Source organism: Pecten maximus, chromosome 6 (assembly GCF_902652985.1).
Source record: "Pecten maximus chromosome 6, xPecMax1.1, whole genome shotgun sequence".
NCBI classification, from domain to species: Eukaryota; Metazoa; Mollusca; class Bivalvia; order Pectinida; family Pectinidae; genus Pecten; species Pecten maximus.
In genome coordinates this window covers 46,600,263-46,624,179 of record NC_047020.1, presented here as the reverse complement: position 1 = coordinate 46,624,179, position 23,917 = coordinate 46,600,263, and the positions used below count along the sequence as shown (strand labels likewise).

General features: G+C 40.2%; 1 protein-coding gene across 1 annotated transcript in view; it reads right to left on the bottom strand.

Moving 5' to 3' along the window:
* The window catches only part of LOC117329908 (fatty acid hydroxylase domain-containing protein 2-like), a 51,524-nt gene extending 32,736 nt beyond the window's left edge, over window positions 1-18,788 (bottom strand). The window contains exon 1 of the mRNA XM_033888138.1: window positions 18,646-18,788. The gene's annotated coding sequence lies outside the window, so the exon portion shown is untranslated. The remainder of the gene's footprint in view (window positions 1-18,645) is intronic.
* Between the last annotated feature and the right edge of the window lie 5,129 nt (window positions 18,789-23,917).

Here is a 23,917-nt window from a genome sequence, read left to right as displayed (position 1 = left end):
GAGACTTAAATACAAGTCATCAACAAAATCAGTATAATGGAATTCTTAAAAACAGTAGAAGACTCAAATGATTTTCTGTGGGACATCCACTACAGACTATTGGAAACATCCACTACAGACTATTGGAGACGTCCACTACAGACTATTGGAGACGTCCACTACAGACTATTGGAGACATCCACTACAGACTATTGGAGACGTCCACTACAGACTATTGGAGACGTCCACTACAGACTATTGGAGACGTCCACTACAGACTATTGGAGACATCCACTACAGACTATTGGAAACATCCACTACAGACTATTGGAGACGTCCACTACAGACTATTGGAGACGTCCACTACAGACTATTGGAGACATCCACTACAGACTATTGGAGACGTCCACTACAGACTATTGGAGACGTCCACTACAGACTATTGGAGACGTCCACTACAGACTATTGGAGACATCCACTACAGACTATTGGAAACATCCACTACAGACTATTGGAGACGTCCACTACAGACTATTGGAGACGTCCACTACAGACTATTGGAGACATCCACTACAGACTATTGGAGACGTCCACTACAGACTATTGGAGACGTCCACTACAGACTATTGGAGACATCCACTACAGACTATTGGAGACATCCACTACAGACTATTGGAGACGTCCACTACAGACTATTGGAGACATACACTACAGACTATTGGAGACGTCCACTACAGACTATTGGAGACGTCCACTACAGACTATTGGAGACATCCACTACAGACTATTGGAGACACTACAGACTATTGGAGACATCCACTACAGACTATTGGAGACATCCACTACAGACTATTGGAGACGTCCACTACAGACTATTGGAGACATCCATTACAGACTTATGATTGGAGAAACTATAGACTATTGGAGACGTCCACTACAGACTATTGGAGACATCCACTACAGACTATTGGAGACGTTCACTACAGACCATTGGAGACGTCCACTACAGACTATTGGAGACGTCCACTACAGACTATTGGAGACGTCCACTACAGACTATTGGAGACATCCATTACAGACTATTGGAGACATCCACTACAGACTATTGGAGATACTACAGACTATTGGAGACATCCACTACAGACTATTGGAGACATCCACTACAGACTATTGGAGACGTTACAGACTATTGGAGACGTCCACTACAGACTATTGGAGACGTTCACTACAGACTATTGGACTCGCCCAACTAATGACTATTGGAGACATCCACTACAGACTATTGGAGACATCCACTACAGACTATTGGAGACGTCCACTACAGACTATTGGAGACATCCATTACAGACTATTGGAGACGTTACAGACTATTGGAGACGTCCACTACAGACTATTGGAGACGTTCACTACAGACTATTGGACACGTCCACTACAGACTATTGGAGACATCCATTACAGACTTATGATTAAAGAAACTATAGACTATTGGAGACGTCCACTACAGACTATTGGAGAAATCCACTACAGACTATTGGAGACGTTCACTACAGACCATTGGAGACGTCCACTACAGACTATTGGAGACGTCCACTACAGACTATTGGAGACGTCCACTACAGACTATTGGAGACATCCATTACAGACTATTGGAGACATCCACTACAGACTATTGGAGATACTACAGACTATTGGAGACATCCACTACAGACTATTGGAGACATCCACTACAGACTATTGGAGACGTCCACTACAGACTATTGGAGACGTTCACTACAGACTATTGGACACGTCCACTACAGACTATTGGAGACGTCCACTACAGACTATTGGACACGTCCACTACAGACTATTGGAGACATCCACTACTGACTATTGTAGACGTCCACTACAGACTATTGGAGACACTACAGACTATTGGAGACGTCCACTACAGACTATTGGAGACGTTCACTACAGACTATTGGACACGTCCACTACAGACTATTGGAGACGTCCACTACAGACTATTGGAGACGTCCACTACAGACTATTGGAGACATCCACTACAGACTATTGGACACGTCCACTACAGACTATTGGACACGTCCACTACAGACTATTGGAGACATCCACTACTGACTATTGTAGACGTCCACTACAGACTATTGGAGACACTACAGACTATTGGAGACGTCCACTACAGACTATTGGAGACGTTCACTACAGACTATTGGACACGTCCACTACAGACTATTGGAGACGTCCACTACAGACTATTGGAGACGTCCACTACAGACTATTGGAGACATCCACTACAGACTATTGGAGACGTCCACTACAGACTATTGGAGACACTACAGACTATTGGAGACATCCACTACAGACTATTGGAGACGTCCACTACAGACTACTGGACACGTCCACTACAGACTATTGGAGACGTCCACTACAGACTATTGGAGACGTCCACTACAGACTATTGGAGACATCCACTACAGACTATTGGAGACGTCCACTACAGACTATTGGAGACGTCCACTACAGACTATTGGAGACGTCCACTACAGACTATTGGAGACGTCCACTACAGACTATTGGAAACATCCACTACAGACTATTGGAGACGTCCACTACAGACTATTGGAGACGTCCACTACAGACTATTGGAGACGTCCACTACAGACTATTGGAGACGTCCACTACAGACTATTGGAGACGTCCACTACAGACTATTGGAGACATCCACTACAGACTATTGGAGACATCCACTACAGACTATTGGAGACGTCCACTACAGACTATTGGAGACGTCCACTACAGACTATTGGAGACATCCACTACAGACTATTGGAGACGTCCACTACAGACTATTGGAGACGTCCACTACAGACTATTGGAGACGTCCACTACAGACTATTGGAGACATCCACTACAGACTATTGGAAACATCCACTACAGACTATTGGAGACGTCCACTACAGACTATTGGAGACGTCCACTACAGACTATTGGAGACATCCACTACAGACTATTGGAGACGTCCACTACAGACTATTGGAGACGTCCACTACAGACTATTGGAGACATCCACTACAGACTATTGGAGACTTCCACTACAGACTATTGGAGACGTCCACTACAGACTATTGGAGACATACACTACAGACTATTGGAGACGTCCACTACAGACTATTGGAGACGTCCACTACAGACTATTGGAGACATCCACTACAGACTATTGGAGACGTCCACTACAGACTATTGGAGACATCCACTACAGACTATTGGAGACATCCACTACAGACTATTGGAGACGTCCACTACAGACTATTGGAGACATCCATTACAGACTTATGATTGGAGAAACTATAGACTATTGGAGACGTCCACTACAGACTATTGGAGACATCCACTACAGACTATTGGAGACGTTCACTACAGACCATTGGAGACGTCCACTACAGACTATTGGAGACGTCCACTACAGACTATTGGAGACGTCCACTACAGACTATTGGAGACATCCATTACAGACTATTGGAGACATCCACTACAGACTATTGGAGATACTACAGACTATTGGAGACATCCACTACAGACTATTGGAGACATCCACTACAGACTATTTGAGACGTTACAGACTATTGGAGACGTCCACTACAGACTATTGGAGACGTTCACTACAGACTATTGGACACGTCCACTACAGACTATTGGAGACATCCACTACAGACTATTGGAGACATCCACTACAGACTATTGGAGACGTCCACTACAGACTATTGGAGACATCCATTACAGACTATTGGAGACGTTACAGACTATTGGAGACGTCCACTACAGACTATTGGAGACGTTCACTACAGACTATTGGACACGTCCACTACAGACTATTGGAGACATCCATTACAGACTTATGATTGGAGAAACTATAGACTATTGGAGACGTCCACTACAGACTATTGGAGACATCCACTACAGACTATTGGAGACGTTCACTACAGACCATTGGAGACGTCCACTACAGACTATTGGAGACGTCCACTACAGACTATTGGAGACTTCCACTACAGACTATTGGAGACATCCATTACAGACTATTGGAGACATCCACTACAGACTATTGGAGATACTACAGACTATTGGAGACATCCACTACAGACTATTGGAGACATCCACTACAGACTATTGGAGACGTCCACTACAGACTATTGGAGACGTTCACTACAGACTATTGGACACGTCCACTACAGACTATTGGAGACGTCCACTACAGACTATTGGACACGTCCACTACAGACTATTGGAGACATCCACTACTGACTATTGTAGACGTCCACTACAGACTATTGGAGACACTACAGACTATTGGAGACGTCCACTACAGACTATTGGAGACGTTCACTACAGACTATTGGACACGTCCACTACAGACTATTGGAGACGTCCACTACAGACTATTGGAGACGTCCACTACAGACTATTGGAGACATCCACTACAGACTATTGGAGACGTCCACTACAGACTATTGGACACGTCCACTACAGACTATTGGAGACATCCACTACTGACTATTGTAGACGTCCACTACAGACTATTGGAGACACTACAGACTATTGGAGACGTCCACTACAGACTATTGGAGACGTTCACTACAGACTATTGGACACGTCCACTACAGACTATTGGAGACGTCCACTACAGACTATTGGAGACGTCCACTACAGACTATTGGAGACATCCACTACAGACTATTGGAGACGTCCACTACAGACTATTGGAGACACTACAGACTATTGGAGACATCCACTACAGACTATTGGAGACGTCCACTACAGACTACTGGACACGTCCACTACAGACTATTGGAGACGTCCACTACAGACTATTGGAGACGTCCACTACAGACTATTGGAGACATCCACTACAGACTATTGGAGACGTCCACTACAGACTATTGGAGACGTCCACTACAGACTATTGGAGACGTCCACTACAGACTATTGGAGACGTCCACTACAGACTATTGGAAACATCCACTACAGACTATTGGAGACGTCCACTACAGACTATTGGAGACGTCCACTACAGACTATTGGAGACGTCCACTACAGACTATTGGAGACGTCCACTACAGACTATTGGAGACGTCCACTACAGACTATTGGAGACGTCCACTACAGACTATTGGAGACATCCACTACAGACTATTGGAAACATCCACTACAGACTATTGGAGACGTCCACTACAGACTATTGGAGACGTCCACTACAGACTATTGGAGACATCCACTACAGACTATTGGAGACGTCCACTACAGACTATTGGAGACATCCACTACAGACTATTGGAGACATCCACTACAGACTATTGGAGACGTCCACTACAGACTATTGGAGACATACACTACAGACTATTGGAGACGTCCACTACAGACTATTGGAGACGTCCACTACAGACTATTGGAGACATCCACTACAGACTATTGGAGACACTACAGACTATTGGAGACATCCACTACAGACTATTGGAGACGTCCACTACAGACTATTGGAGACATCCATTACAGACTTATGATTGGAGAAACTATAGACTATTGGAGACGTCCACTACAGACTATTGGAGACATCCACTACAGACTATTGGAGACGTTCACTACAGACCATTGGAGACGTCCACTACAGACTATTGGAGACGTCCACTACAGACTATTGGAGACGTCCACTACAGACTATTGGAGACATCCATTACAGACTATTGGAGACATCCACTACAGACTATTGGAGATACTACAGACTATTGGAGACATCCACTACAGACTATTGGAGACATCCACTACAGACTATTGGAGACGTTACAGACTATTGGAGACGTCCACTACAGAATATTGGAGACGTTCACTACAGACTATTGGACACGTCCACTACAGACTATTGGAGACATCCACTACAGACTATTGGAGACATCCACTACAGACTATTGGAGACGTCCACTACAGACTATTGGAGACATCCATTACAGACTATTGGAGACGTTACAGACTATTGGAGATGTCCACTACAGACTATTGGAGACGTTCACTACAGACTATTGGACACGTCCACTACAGACTATTGGAGACATCCATTACAGACTTATGATTGGAGAAACTACAGACTACTGGACACGTCCACTACAGACTATTGGAGACGTCCACTACAGACTATTGGAGACGTCCACTACAGACTATTGGAGACATCCACTACAGACTATTGGAGACATCCACTACAGACTATTGGAGACGTTCACTACAGACCATTGGAGACGTCCACTACAGACTATTGGAGACGTCCACTACAGACTATTGGAGACGTCCACTACAGACTATTGGAGACATCCATTACAGACTATTGGAGACATCCACTACAGACTATTGGAGATACTACAGACTATTGGAGACATCCACTACAGACTATTGGAGACATCCACTACAGACTATTGGACACGTCCACTACAGACTATTGGAGACGTCCACTACAGACTATTGGACACGTCCACTACAGACTATGGGAGACATCCACTACTGACTATTGTAGACGTCCACTACAGACTATTGGAGACACTACAGACTATTGGAGACGTCCACTACAGACTATTGGAGACGTTCACTACAGACTATTGGACACGTCCACTACAGACTATTGGAGACATCCACTACAGACTATTGGAGACGTCCACTACAGACTACTGGACACGTCCACTACAGACTATTGGAGACGTCCACTACAGACTATTGGAGACGTCCACTACAGACTATTGGAGACATCCACTACAGACTATTGGAGACGTCCACTACAGACTATTGGAGACGTCCACTACAGACTATTGGAGACGTCCACTACAGACTATTGGAGACGTCCACTACAGACTATTGGAGACATCCACTACAGACTTATGATTGGAGAAACTATAGACTATTGGAGACGTCCACTACAGACTATTGGAGACACTACAGACTATTGGAGACGTCCACTACAGACTATTGGACACGTCCACTACAGACTATTGGAGACATCCACTACAGACTATTGGAGACGTCCACTACAGACTACTGGACACGTCCACTACAGACTATTGGAGACGTCCACTACAGACTATTGGAGACGTCCACTACAGACTATTGGAGACATCCACTACAGACTATTGGAGACGTCCACTACAGACTATTGGAGACGTCCACTACAGACTATTGGAGACATCCACTACAGACTTATGATTGGAGAAACTATAGACTATTGGAGACGTCCACTACAGACTATTGGAGACACTACAGACTATTGGAGACGTCCACTACAGACTATTGGACACGTCCACTACAGACTATTGGAGACATCCACTACAGACTATTGGAGACATCCACTACAGACTATTGGAGACATCCACTACAGACTATTGGAGACGTCCACTACAGACTATTGGAGACGTCCACTACAGACTATTGGAGACATCCACTACAGACTATTGGAGACGTCCACTACAGACTATTGGAGACGTCCACTACAGACTATTGGAGACGTCCACTACAGACTATTGGAGACGTCCACTACAGACTATTGGAGACGTCCACTACAGACTATTGGAGACGTCCACTACAGACTATTGGAGACGTCCACTACAGACTATTGGAGACGTCCACTACAGACTATTGGAGACGTCCACTACAGACTATTGGAGACATCCACTACAGACTATTGGAGACATCCACTACAGACTATTGGAGACATCCACTACAGACTATTGGAGACAGTCCACTACAGACTATTGGAGACGTCCACTACAGACTATTGGAGACGTCCACTACAGACTATTGGAGACGTCCACTACAGACTATTGGAGACATCCACTACAGACTATTGGAGACATCCACTACAGACTATTGGAGACATCCACTACAGACTATTGGAGACATCCACTACAGACTATTGGAGACATCCATTACAGACTATTGGAGACATCCACTACAGACTATTGGAGACATCCACTACAGACTATTGGAGACGTCCACTACAGACTATTGGAGACATCCATTACAGACTATTGGAGACACTACAGACTATTGGAGACATCCACTACAGACTATTGGAGACGTCCACTACAGACTATTGGAGACGTCCACTACAGACTAATGGAGACGTCCACTACAGACTATTGGAGACGTCCACTACAGACTATTGGAGACATCCACTACAGACTATTGGAGACATCCACTACAGACTATTGGAGACATCCATTACAGACTATTGGAGACATCCACTACAGACTATTGGAGACATCCACTACAGACTATTGGACACGTCCACTACAGACTATTGGAGACATCCATTACAGACTATTGGAGACATCCATTACAGACTATTGGAGACATCCACTACAGACTATTGGAGACGTCCACTACAGACTATTGGAGACATCACTACAGACTATTGGAGACGTCCACTACAGACTATTGGAGACGTCCACTACAGACTATTGGAGACAGCCACTACAGACTATTGGAGACGTCCACTACAGACTATTGGAGACGACCACTACAGACTATTGGACACGTCCACTACAGACTATTGGAGACGTTCACTACAGACTATTGGAGACATCCACTACAGACTATTGGAGACGTCCACTACAGACTATTGGACACGTCCACTACAGACTATTGGAGACGTCCACTACAGACTATTGGAGACGTCCACTACAGACTATTGGAGACATCCACTACAGACTATTGGAGACATCCACTACAGACTATTGGAGACGTCCACTACAGACTATTGGAGACGTCCACTACAGACTATTGGAGACGTCCACTACAGACTATTGGAGACGTCCACTACAGACTATTGGAGACATCCACTACAGACTATTGGAGACATCCACTACAGACTATTGGAGACGTCCACTACAGACTATTGGAGACGTCCACTACAGACTATTGGAGACGTCCACTACAGACTATTGGAGACGTCCACTACAGACTATTGGAGACATCCACTACAGACTATTGGAGACAGTCCACTACAGACTATTGGAGACGTCCACTACAGACTATTGGAGACGTCCACTACAGACTATTGGAGACAGTCCACTACAGACTATTGGAGACATCCACTACAGACTATTGGAGACATCCACTACAGACTATTGGAGACGTCCACTACAGACTATTGGAGACGTCCACTACAGACTATTGGAGACGTCCACTACAGACTATTGGAGACGTCCACTACAGACTATTGGAGACATCCACTACAGACTATTGGAGACGTCCACTACAGACTATTGGAGACGTCCACTACAGACTATTGGAGACATCCACTACAGACTATTGGAGACATCCACTACAGACTATTGGAGACGTCCACTACAGACTATTGGAGACGACCACTACAGACTATTGGACACGTCCACTACAGACTATTGGAGACGTCCACTACAGACTATTGGATACATCCACTACAGACTATTGGAGACATCCACTACAGACTATTGGAGACGTCCACTACAGACTATTGGAGACGTCCACTACAGACTATTGGAGACATCCACTACAGACTATTGGAGACACTACAGACTATTGGAGACGTCCACTACAGACTATTGGAGACGTCCATTACAGACTATTGGAGACATCCACTACAGACTATTGGAGACATCCACTACAGACTATTGGAGACACTACAGACTATTGGAGACGTCCACTACAGACTATTGGAGACATCCAGTACAGACTATTGGAGACACTACAGACTATTGGAGACGTTCACTACAGACTATTGGAGACGTCCACTACAGACTATTGGAGACGTCCACTACAGACTATTGGAGACGTCCACTACAGACTATTGGAGACGTCCACTACAGACTATTGGAGACGTCCACTACAGACTATTGGAGACGTCCACTACAGACTATTGGAGACGTCCACTACAGACTATTGGAGACGTCCACTACAGACTATTGGAGACGTCCACTACAGACTATTGGAGACATCCACTACAGACTATTGGAGACGTCCACTACAGACTATTGGAGACGTCCACTACAGACTATTGGAGACGTCCACTACAGACTATTGGAGACGTCCACTACAGACTATTGGAGACATCCACTACAGACTATTGGAGACATCACTACAGACTATTGGAGACGTCCACTACAGACTATTGGAGACGTCCACTACAGACTATTGGAGACATCCACTACAGACTATTGGAGACGTTCACTACAGACTATTGGAGACGTCCACTACAGACTATTGGAGACATCCACTACAGACTATTGGAGACGTCCACTACAGACTATTGGAGACGTCCACTACAGACTATTGGAGACGTCCACTACAGACTATTGGAGACGTCCACTACAGACTATTGGAGACGTCCACTACAGACTATTGGAGACATCCACTACAGACTATTGGAGACACTACAGACTATTGGAGACATCCACTACAGACTATTGGAGACATCCACTACAGACTATTGGAGACGTCCACTACAGACTATTGGAGACGTCCACTACAGACTATTGGAGACGTTCACTACAGACTATTGGACACGTCCACTACAGACTATTGGAGACATCCACTACAGACTATTGGAGACATCCACTACAGACTATTGGAGACGTCCACTACAGACTATTGGAGACATCCACTACAGACTATTGGAGACATCCACTACAGACTATTGGAGACATTCCACTACAGACTATTGGAGACATTCCACTACAGACTATTGGAGACATCCACTACAGACTATTGGAGACATCCATTACAGACTATTGGAGAAACTATAGACTATTGGAGACATCTACTACAGACTATTGGAGACATCCACTACAGACTATTGGAGACGTCACTACAGACTATTGGAGACGTCCACTACAGACTATTGGAGACGTCCACTACAGACTATTGGAGACGTCCACTACAGACTATTGGAGACATCCATTACAGACTATTGGAGACATCCACTACAGACTATTGGAGACTCACTACAGACTATTGGAGACATCCACTACAGACTATTGGAGACATCCACTACAGACTATTGGAGACGTCCACTACAGACTATTGGAGACGTCCACTACAGACTATTGGACACGTCCACTACAGACTATTGGAGACGTCCACTACAGACTATTGGACACGTCCACTACAGACTATTGGAGACATCCACTACAGACTATTGGAGACGTCCACTACAGACTATTGGAGACACTACAGACTATTGGAGACGTCCACTACAGACTATTGGAGACGTCCACTACAGACTATTGGACACGTCCACTACAGACTATTGGAGACGTCCACTACAGACTATTGGAGACGTCCACTACAGACTATTGGAGACATCCACTACAGACTATTGGAGACGTCCACTACAGACTATTGGAGACACTACAGACTATTGGAGACATCCACTACAGACTATTGGAGACGTCCACTACAGACTACTGGACACGTCCACTACAGACTATTGGAGACGTCCACTACAGACTATGGGAGACGTCCACTACAGACTATTGGAGACATCCACTACAGACTATTGGAGACGTCCACTACAGACTATTGGAGACGTCCACTACAGACTATTGGAGACATCCACTACAGACTTATGATTGGAGAAACTATAGACTATTGGAGACGTCCACTACAGACTATTGGAGACACTACAGACTATTGGAGACGTCCACTACAGACTATTGGACACGTCCACTACAGACTATTGGAGACATCCACTACAGACTATTGGAGACGTCCACTACAGACTATTGGAGACATCCACTACAGACTATTGGAGACATCCACTACAGACTATTGGAGACATCCACTACAGACTATTGGAGACGTCCACTACAGACTATTGGAGACATCCACTACAGACTATTGGAGACGTCCACTACAGACTATTGGACACGTCCACTACAGACTATTGGAGACGTCCACTACAGACTATTGGAGACGTCCACTACAGACTATTGGAGACATCCACTACAGACTATTGGAGACGTCCACTACAGACTATTGGAGACGTCCACTACAGACTATTGGAGACGTCCACTACAGACTATTGGAGACATCCACTACAGACTATTGGAGACACTACAGACTATTGGAGACATCCACTACAGAATATTGGAGACATCCACTACAGACTATTGGAGACGTTCACTACAGACCACGTCCACTACAGACTATTGGAGACACTACAGACTATTGTAGACGTCCACTACAGACTATTGGAGACGTCCACTACAGACTATTGGAGACATCCACTACAGACTATTGGAGACATCCACTACAGACTATTGGAGACGTCCACTACAGACTATTGGAGACGACCACTACAGACTATTGGACACGTCCACTACAGACTATTGGAGACGTCCACTACAGACTATTGGATACATACACTACAGACTATTGGAGACATCCACTACAGACTATTGGAGACGTCCACTACAGACTATTGGAGACATCCACTACAGACTATTGGAGACATCCACTACAGACTATTGGAGACACTACAGACTATTGGAGACGTCCACTACAGACTATTGGAGACATCCAGTACAGACTATTGGAGACACTACAGACTATTGGAGACGTTCACTACAGACTATTGGAGACATCCACTAAAGACTATTGGAGACGTCCACTACAGACTATTGGAGACACTACAGACTATTGGAGACGTCCACTACAGACTATTGGAGACGTTCACTACAGACTATTGGAGACGTCCACTACAGACTATTGGAGACATCCACTACAGACTATTGGAGACGTTCACTACAGACTATTGGAGACGTTCACTACAGACTATTGGAGACGTCCACTACAGACTATTGGAGACGTTCACTACAGACTATTGGAGACGTCCACTACAGACTATTGGAGACGTCCACTACAGACTATTGGAGACGTTCACTACAGACTATTGGAGACGTCCACTACAGACTATTGGAGACGTCCATTACAGACTATTGGAGACATTCACTACAGACTATTGGAGACGTCCACTACAGACTATTGGAGACGTCCACTACAGACTATTGGAGACATCCACTACAGACTATTGGAGACATCCACTACAGACTATTGGAGACGTCCACTACAGACTATTGGAGACGTCCACTACTGACTATTGGAGACATCCACTACAGACTATTGGAGACGTCCACTACAGACTATTGGAGACGTCCACTACAGACTATTGGAGACGTCCACTACAGACTATTGGAGACATCCACTACAGACTATTGGAGTCGTCCACTACAGACTATTGGAGACGTCCACTACAGACTATTGGAGACATCCACTACAGACTATTGGAGACATCCACTACAGACTATTGGAGACGTCCACTACAGACTATTGGAGACGTTCAGTACAGACTTGGCGTATAGGTAAATCAATGTTAGAACTGTGCCAGAGGACTAAACAAGAGCACCAACGACACAGATGCTGTCAGGTGGTAATCACATGTCATTTGACAGATAACTTTGTGGTAAAGGTACTGGTATAGTAACTATTAAATATTCACCACAAAATGCTCAAACGGCATTAACTTATAATACTATACTGGATATCTGAATCGTTTAGCTGCTTTAATTTGTAGGCTTATATAAAGCTTAGATAGGGTCAATGCACTGAAACATCAGAAAGGCCAAAACAATATGGTGAAAAACTTGCCACATCATCAACGACCAATACACAGATCAAGACATCGCAATTTAAAGAAGTTACCTCTATTTCCCCTATTGAGCCCAACCCCTTTGGACCCTTTGGGGTTGGAGTCATCATTGATGCAAAATCTGTTCTCCTTCCCCAAGGATGCTTCGGACCAAATTGGGTTCAAATCCATCAATAACTTGGTGACTAGAAGAGATTTAAAGGCATTACCTCTAATTCCCCTATTGGGCCCTGCCCCTTTGGCCCCTTGGGGGTCAGAGTCACCAATTATGCAAAATCTGTTCCCCTACCCCAAGGATGCTTCAGACCAAATTTGGTTAAAATCTATTCAGTACTATATGACAAGTAACAATTTAAAGGACTTACCACTGTTTCCCCTATTGGGCCCTGCCCTACTTCTGTAAGTATTGGAGAAACATTGAAAACTGTGGAATAGTCAAGATAATGGATAGTTTGAGGCCCGTTTGCTGCTATCAAACATTTACTCAGTTAATTTTGCACTGTTTAACATGGAGGACATACAGTACTGTTGTATTGAAGTTCTCAACAAAACAAAAAAGAACATTTCGACTTCAGAAGTGATCTTCTTTTGGATATATATTGTGTGCAATCGATTCAGAACAAGAATATAATCAAGCAATGCAGGAAACAGAGCATAAATTGGAGAACAATGTTAACAATAACCGCCAGTTTCAGAAATATCGTGGCAAACTGGACAAACAGTCATTTGAGACCTAATTATAAAAAGACTGATAGAAACAACAAGGGCCCAATGGGCCCAAATCGCTCACCTGCAATGCCGTGATCTTTTCATATATGGATCCTGCAGTTATTTGAAAGCATGCTACAGGACCAATATAATGTCTCTCTGCACTTTGGCTTTTCACTAAAAGTCATTTAAAGATTTAAGCATACTTGATCTACGTGACCTTGAATGTGAGTCAGGGTCATTCATTTGAACAAACTTGGTAGCCCTTCACCCCAGCATGCTACAGAACCAATATTAACTCCATGGGACTCTTGGTTATCAAGAAGAAGTCATTTAAAGATTTTAGCCTTTTTGACTCCTGTGACCTTGAATGAAGGTCAAGGTCAAGGTCATTCATTTCAACAAACTTGGTAGCCCTTCACCCCAGCATGCTACAGACCCAATATCAACTCCCTGGGACTCTTGGTTATTGAAAAGAAGTCATTTAAAGATTTTAGCCTTTTTGACCCCTGTGACCTTGAATGAAAGTCAAGGTCATTCATTTGAACAAACTTGGTAGCCCTTCACCCCAGCATACTACAAACCCAATATCAACTCCCTGGGACTCTTGGTTATTGAGAAGAAGTCGTTTAAAGATTTTAGCCTTTTTGACTCCTGTGACCTTGAATGAAGGTCAAGGTCATTCATTTGAACAAATTTGGGAGCCCTTCACCCCAGCATGCTACAGGCCAAATATTAGGTCTCTGGGACTCTTAGTTATTGAGAAGAAGTCGTTTAAAGATTTTAGCCTTTTTGACTCCTGTGACCTTGAATGAAGGTCAAGGTAATTCATTTGAACAAAATTGGTAGCCCTTCACCCCAGCATGCTACACACCCAATATCAACTCCCTGGGACTCTTGGTTATTCAGAAGAAGTCGTTTAAAGATTTTAGCCGGTTTGATTCCTGTGACCTTGAATGAAGGTCAAGGTCATTCATTTGAACAAACTTGGTAGCCCTTCACCCCAGCATGCTACAGACTCAATATCAACTCCCTGGGACTGTTGGCTATTTAGAAGAAGTAGTTTAAATTTTTTTTAGCATATTTGACCCCTGTGACCTTGAATGAAAGTCAAGGTCATTCATTTGAACAAACTTGGTAGCCCTTCACCCCAGCATGCTACAGACCCAATATCAACTCCCTGGGACAGTTGGTTATTGAGAAGAAGTCGTTTAAAGATTTTAGCCTTTTTGACCCCTGTGACCTTGAATGAAGGTCAACATTATTCATTTGAACAAACTTGGTAGCCCTTCACCCCAGCATGCTACAGACCCAATATCAACTCCCTGGGACTCTTGGTTATTGAGAAGAAGTCGTTTAAAGATTTTAGCCTTTTTGACTCCTGTGACCTTGAATGAAGGTCAAGGTCATTCATTTGATCAAAATTAATAGCCCTTCACCCCAGCATGCTACACACCCAATATCAACTCCCTGGGACTGTTGGTTATTGAGAAGAAGTAGTTTAAAGATTTTAGCCTTTTTGACCCCTGTGACCTTGAATGAAGGTCAACATTATTCATTTGAACAAACTTGGTAGCCCTTCACCCCAGCATGCTACAGGTCCAATATTAGGTCTCTGGGCCTTTTGGTTATTGAGAAGAAGTTGTTTGAATGGAAAAGTTGACACCGGACGGACGGCCGGCCGGACGGACGGCCGGACGACGGACGCCGCGCCACGGCATAAGCTCACTTGCCCTTCGGGCAGGTGAGCTAAAAAGGCTTCAAACCGTCAAAAAGGGTTTATATGAAGTAAAAGGGAAAATGTTCTGTTTTTCTGACAAAGATCTTGATTTATAACAGAAATACACAAAAAGAACAAAGTATCAAGGGAGTATATACTTTATGAAATAATTACTGGAATTCAGTGGTATTCTCGTGAAATGTGTCGATACTAAGATGGAAAATGTTGAGCTTTTGTGATTTCTTTTGGGGAGAAAATGTTGTGTTATTGGAATTCTGGATTTATTAAATGTGAACTTCCTCAGGGATTATGGAGATGTTTTTATTATTAAATGTTATTTTTTCATTTTTTGTTTTTTTCAAAATCAAAACAATCTATTATTATAGCATAAAATAGAGTTGAGACAGATCTACTTTTATCACCTTCAACTGTGGAATAGTTCTTGGATTACTGGTGAATAGTTTCCAACTATTCCACAGCTGTAGGTGATAATAGAAGCCATGTCTCAACTTCATCGCTATAACAATAGATGATATCACTACCATGTTTTAACATAAGTTCTGTAAAAGTAGAGACTATAAGGTCACCTTACTAGCTCAGACTAGTGGGAAATTCCCTTTAGTCTAGTGGTAGGATGTTTGCCTTGAGAGCAAGAGGTCGCAATTTTTCTTAATTCCTTTCAGTATTTATAATGGCCAACACTCATTTTTGTTTACAACTTGGTAGTTTTTTTCCCACAAGATTTATCACATTGGGCTAAATTTAGCGATCATGTGATCTGTCCCTTCACTTGATCTCTCGGTCAAAATGGTGCCTTTTGGGCATGGGCTTCACACGACGCTCTGGTTATTAATTGTGATGTTTGTTGCTAGAATATCTATCAACATGAATAAATGGTTAGTTGCTTACAAACTTTAAATCTGTTTATTAACAGGCTTAAAATTATTCTTTTTTTTATTAAAGATGAAACTTTGTTTACGTTTATGATCAGTGATTCAGAGCCTGGATGGTCAGACTGAAAAATCCCATGTGCTTAATATAAAACATATAGATCAGTGATAGTTTGATGAAAACTAATCATTTATTAATAAAGCTTACAAAACTAATGTTGACTGTACTGTACAATGTATATATGCACTTGGTATTGTTTTTACACTGATTGTACTCTCCCTGACAGATATACAGAATCTGGAATTTCTGATGTAAGATTTACTACATTGGGTTACATTCAGTTCATGTCTTCTTTCACTTGGGATAGTTTTAGATCTAAATGGTGCATCATAATTAGGGACCCCACCAGAAAGACAATTTTTACAACTGATGTGTTTCCAAAGAGAAAAACATTTTAAGGAAAATTCAAACTGATAAATGAACAAGCTTGTCTTAGTCTCCAACCACATGTATTTTTTTCAAATCCTTTTATTCAATATGCACAAAACTGTGAAACTTTTTGTGTAAAATGAAAAAATGATTTTTTTTTAAATTATCATAATGTATACTTTTAAACTACATTATTACCCTATACAATTTTTTTGTTGTTTTCATATATAGAATATGATTTATGTCTCCAATAAAAATCAATATCGGCGTTATTTCAGGGAAAAAACCTTTAAAACAATCATTGATCTCCCTTATTGGTCTCCAAATAGTATAAATAACAAACAAATCCTTAACTTACAAATCTAATTCAGATGAGAGTTGAATCTGAACTAACCTAGTGACACAGGGTATCATTTTTAAGGAAGAGAAACCACTGCATAACATGACAGATGTATGGCATTTACTCTGCAATTTTTGAAGGCTTGCCATTACATTAAATAAAATAACATATATATGCTAAATTTCAAAAGATTTTTTTAAAATCAGCTATCTAAATTTAGGTAAAAATGGAATTATTATGTGAAAGTAACCACAGGTACTTGTGGACATGATTATGATGTTTCTATTAAGTTTAAATATATTGTACCATGGCCTTAGTATTCATAAGGCCAAGGTACGATATATTTTTTTTTACAAATTAAGCATGCGATTGCAATTGTAATACAGTAATTTACTCGTCTATAATATAACATTTAAATTAAAAACATCATAACCATGTCCACAAGTACCAGTGAATGTAACTGAATAAACAGGTATGGTACATGTTCATATTTCGCTTCAAGAACTAGGAATACTGTTTTGTATCAAATTTGACTGCAATATGACCAGATGTTGTTCATAAACATGCACATGCATTTGAGGATCGCATTTTACCCCCAAAACGGTTTTTTTCGTAAGTTTGGTGAAAATAGATATACAGCTAGATATCTATAATATAACGATAATTAATTTGTATCTAACAAGATAAATCACAATCGCAATATGTCTAATTTGCGATGTTGATATCGATCGTTGCTGCACTCAGCCTGCAGTGTGTCATTCATTTTGACAGATTTCAACGATTTTTTTATTATTTCGTTTTTCAACGTTTCTGCATACTTATGACATATTATTAGCATCTAAATAGATAATACTGACTCACCTTCACAACTCAGATAATTTGTCTTGCCCTTCTAACTGTCTTACGGACTTGAAGCAAGTGTGTAACCCGTAACCGTCTCGCTGTCAAAACGTAAACAAAACTTCTGACAGACGGAAGCGTCCAGTGGGTCTAGCAGACCAGCCTAGTAGACGGAACGCATTTATTAAAATTGTACAAAATTTAAAACAAAAAATCTTCATTAAAATTGGTATAGTCATTTTTAAGCGAACAATACAAGTTTTCATAATGTTTAATGATATAAAATTTGTTTTGGTTCAAGATCGGCTACTTTCGAATCTACTCCCACACAAGAAAAGCTAGCTTTATAGGAGAAGTGTAGAATTTTCTCACCTCCAGCGCATGAGAAGATTTTTTTTAGACTGGTTATCTCCCTTAGTTTCGCTTGTGTTGCATACCCAGTTTTCGAGTTAAAATAACTATTGCTTACCCAACTGTTTTGTGTATGGCAAACCAAACTGTCAAGTCAAATGATATGTACATAAAGTGAATAAGATTGTTCTTAAGGTCATTTATTTTGTCATTATGTGTTTTAGCGCTGAAGTCAAATGATTTGACCTTTAGTAAAAAATGGTTTATTTTACGTTAAGATCAAATCTAAACCTTATAGTGTACTCGAGTCTTGGTCTATACAGAGACTTGTATATCAGGTATATACGTCTCTGGTCTATGTATTATACCTGCAGATAAATACAATCAGAGACTTGTATATCAGGTATATACGTCTCTGGTCTATGTATTATACCTGCAGATAAATACAATCAGAGACTTGTATATCAGGTATATACGTCTCTGGTCTATGTATTATACCTGCAGATAAATACAATCAGAGACTTCTATATCAGGTATATACGTCTCTGGTCTATGTATTATACCTGCAGATAAATACAATCAGAGACTTGTATATCAGGTATATACGTCTCTGGTCTATGTATTATACCTGCAGATAAATACAATCAGAGACTTGTATATCAGGTATATACGTCTCTGGTCTATGTATTATACCTGCAGATAAATACAATCAGAGACTTGTATATCAGGTATATACGTCTCTGGTCTATGTATTATACCTGCAGATAAATACAATCAGAGACTTGTATATCAGGTATATACGTCTCTGGTCTATGTATTATACCTGCAGATAAATACAATCAGAGACTTGTATATCAGGTATATACGTTTTATTTAAATATCACAAACGTAGGTAAACCAACTGCTGAATCTTTCTCCCAACTTTTTTTTACCTATTTTTCTTGAAAAGTATAAAGTATAAAATGAATATTCAAATTATGTATATTCCAAGATCAATAGTTTTAATGAGTGACCAGGGGAGCCCTTAGCTGGGCACTCGTTAGATGCTGTTTTTGGTACTCTAGTACAATTAACGACTTAAACTATCATGAATATCATGACTCCGCCCACCTGCGGTGTTGTCTAAATTGGATTAGTTTACATAACTTTGGCGCCTGTCTAGCTGTCAACTAACCCGCGTTTCCGCCTACTTGTGTTCAATGGAAGATGATGACAGGTGACGAAATCTATCAATAGGCGGAGTCACGTAACTAACAAATTAGGGGTCGTGCTGTATTTCTATTCTAGTATAAAAAGAATATTCTGTTGCTACCAGAAACATAAAAAAAAATAAAGTCAGTTTAATACCAAATGTAATATTCTCCATCTTGTACTGCTGCAACAACACGTGCACAAAAATAGTAGTCACGTGGACAACGCAAGCAGCTTATGTGTGACGTAATAGCACCCGCTTCAGTTTGTTGCCCGAGTGAATAATCATCATTATCGATGTTACAAATGAATTCTGTATATACTAATAGGCTGTATGGCCTAAAGTGAATAAAAAATTGAATTGAATAGAAAATTGAATAGCATGTACGACACGTGTGTTCATTACACACACATCATTTATATTTGCCGGTATCCAAAAAGGACAACAAAGAAAACAACAATTGGTCATTGTTCATTTTGTCAGATTGAAATCATAGTTTTGAAAAAATACAAGCTGACTGGCTTCATGTAGTGCATGCTTATTCATAGAACGTATATGTACCTAAAACAATGAGATACATGCTGGGATAGATAAATAGATAAAAATAAAAACATTTTATACAAACTCAATTTTCAATTTCAATTTCTTTATTGACTGTAGGCCATATGGCCCATAAGTACATATTATAAACAAAACAATACATGATAATGGCATAGAACAGCAATGCTACACTACAAATACAAAGTGGAGTACGGATTAAAGATATAAAGATCGGATTTTGTTTGCTTTAAATATAAATTTGCCTAAGCGACTTAATTCTTTGATATTTTGTACACTTAATAACTGTATTAATTTAAACATTGAAGGCTTTTGCCAATAGTATTTCTTAATGAGGCGTTTTCTTAAATTGGTATACTTATTACATATTAATACAAAATGGTATTCATCTTCTATCTCAGTCGTTGATTTACAAATTAAACAGTGTCTCAAATTTCGATCAATATTGTTAAAGCGGCCAGTTTCGATTGCTAAGGAATGCGCAGACATGCGTAGTTTTGATAGACATATTCTGAATTTCATAGGTATATACTTAGTTAAATAAACCTGAATAGAAAAATTATCCACAATATGTTTATATAAAACACATTTCGAGGACTTTTCTAATGCATCTCTCAAATACTGTTGGGCTTGGTCAAAAATTCTTTGTCGTATACAAGGTAAAATAGTTTCAGAGTTATTTGGTGATTGACTGAACCATATTTCGCCGAAACCTAAAGAGCATAATAACTCCTTTACACCGTGTACCCAATTAAAACATAAACCAGTGTTTTTACTTAATAAAAAATCATATGCAGTATTCAAAATACAGTTTTTTGTGTCGAGTAGTTTGAACCAATATTTAATAATTCTATATCTGCGTGTATATTCTAAGGGCAAACACACCAGAGCTGTAATTTTATATGAATTATATATAAGTCTAAAAGACATGTCGAATGGTTGAGATGGTATAATTATATGATATAAAGTATATATCACTGTACTTCCTAGCTACCAATCAGTGGTCCTTATTAAGCTAATATGAACCAATTTTTAATTGAATATGTAAAATTCTATATAATCGCTAAACACTGGAATTAATGGTTAAGTACCAGTGTATAAACACTATGATTATCATTTAATATGAATGATATCATTTAAGGAAATGTACTGCGTTCTGCTATTATTTAATGATATACCATGCAATGTGTTTTTCTGTAGAAAGATGTAAATATATGTATAACATGTTGATTGATATAATGGTATGATTGTCCATCACTATCTGTACTATTGTATTATTGTATATGTATATGTCTACTCTCCAATGTGTCTTGTAACACAAGGAAATAAAAGAATCTGTAGAATCAAAATCTGTACTGGTATTGAAGATACATGTTTAAAGATTTGATACAAAACATTTTAAACCAATTCTGTTTAATGTATATGGAATTCACAGTTTCAAGGCAATTTGAACCCTCAATGGGTAAAAGTTAAAGTAAAGCAAACATTGTACGATCGTTTTTTACAATAATGGGAAAGTGATATTTTTAACACTTCGATGTCAGTTTGTTATAGAATATATATATAAAAAAAAAAGAATGCAATTTTGAAAAATACTTTGATATACTAAATGACAACGAAAGAAAGTTGCCCTGTAAATTTAGAACAAGTAACCATAAATTCATTGTAGAAACTGGAAGATGGCACAATGTAAATTATCAAATAGAATTTGTCCACACTGCGATACCAATGACATCGGTGATGAATTTTATTATTTATTAAAATGCACATTTTTGACTGTTGAACGAAAATTATATATTCAGAAATACTTTTATACTATACCTAATATTGTTAAGTTTCAAAGCTAATGAACTCTATACCAATATCAAAACTTTAAGGAATTTATGTAAATTTATCAACGTAACGTTTAAAAAAGTTATATGATTTGTCCTCCATATGTATTGTATTTGTTGAATGTTGTAAACATGTTCTTTCTATACATTATATTTTCGTAAAGAGAAGGAATAAACAAAGTTGAAAAGTTAGTTGTAGGTAAAATCTTCCATGGCCGGAGGAAGGGGGTGGTGGGGGATTAATACGATGATACGGTGTCTTCTCACTTAGCCAACATTCTGAATTTTGCTTCTGCAATGTAACAACTACTTCAAATCAATCAAATTCTTTATTGCATTTAGCTTTACAGCTCATTTGCATTGTACAGATGTAATAGTACAAAATTCAGTTGGCGTACATACGGGACACTGCACATATAATTATATCAATTAATTAGAGAATGGACAACATCATTACATCAGAGATTTTCTCAAATTATTTGCGTCGTACACAAATTTACTTAAAAGATTTAGTTCCTTTACATTTGTTGTGCTTAATAGTTGGAAAAGCTTAAATACACATGGCTTTTTCCAATAATATTTTTTGTATAAATTTCTGCCTTAGATATTGATAAACTGGACATACAAGGAAAAAATGGAATTCATCCTCAAGATCACGATTAGGATCACAACATTTACAGATACGTTCACTCCTAACTATATTAGAATAACGTCCTGACTCAATACACAAGTTATGTGCTGATAACCTCATTTTTGTCAATACAATACGATTTTTCTTTGGTATATATTTAGTCAAATAACTTTGTAATACAACATCACTTACCAAGTGTCGATATAAATGGCACTTAGGCGAATTTTCTAAAATAACAGAACTGGTACATAAACAATAAGCTGTTAAACAGGTGTTTGGTATGTTTTTCATTGGTGTTGTATTCTCCTGAAAAGAAATATATTAATTTCGTCCGGAGGGGATTTTGTCCCAGGGGCTAATGTCCGAGGGGGCTTTTGTCGTACACTCATACAGGTAAGGTATTCTGCTGGCCAAGTGAGACTAGGTGTTAAAGGTAGAGCAATAGGAGATAATTACAGGTAAGGCTATAGACTGCTTCATAAAACTTCTTACATTTTTGAGAATGTCATCATGATATATTAAGGGAAACAATTCAGTAATACATGTATTTTTATTTCACATAGAACATGTTTTCAGTAACAACACAAAATCAACCAGATTTTCAATATACAGTGTACATATATATGCAAGCATACATGAGAAAGGACACATAAAGTAACTAGATTTTTGAACATAGCCACTATTTTTCAATTATTTTGAATATAAATATATATTAACTAAACACTAAAA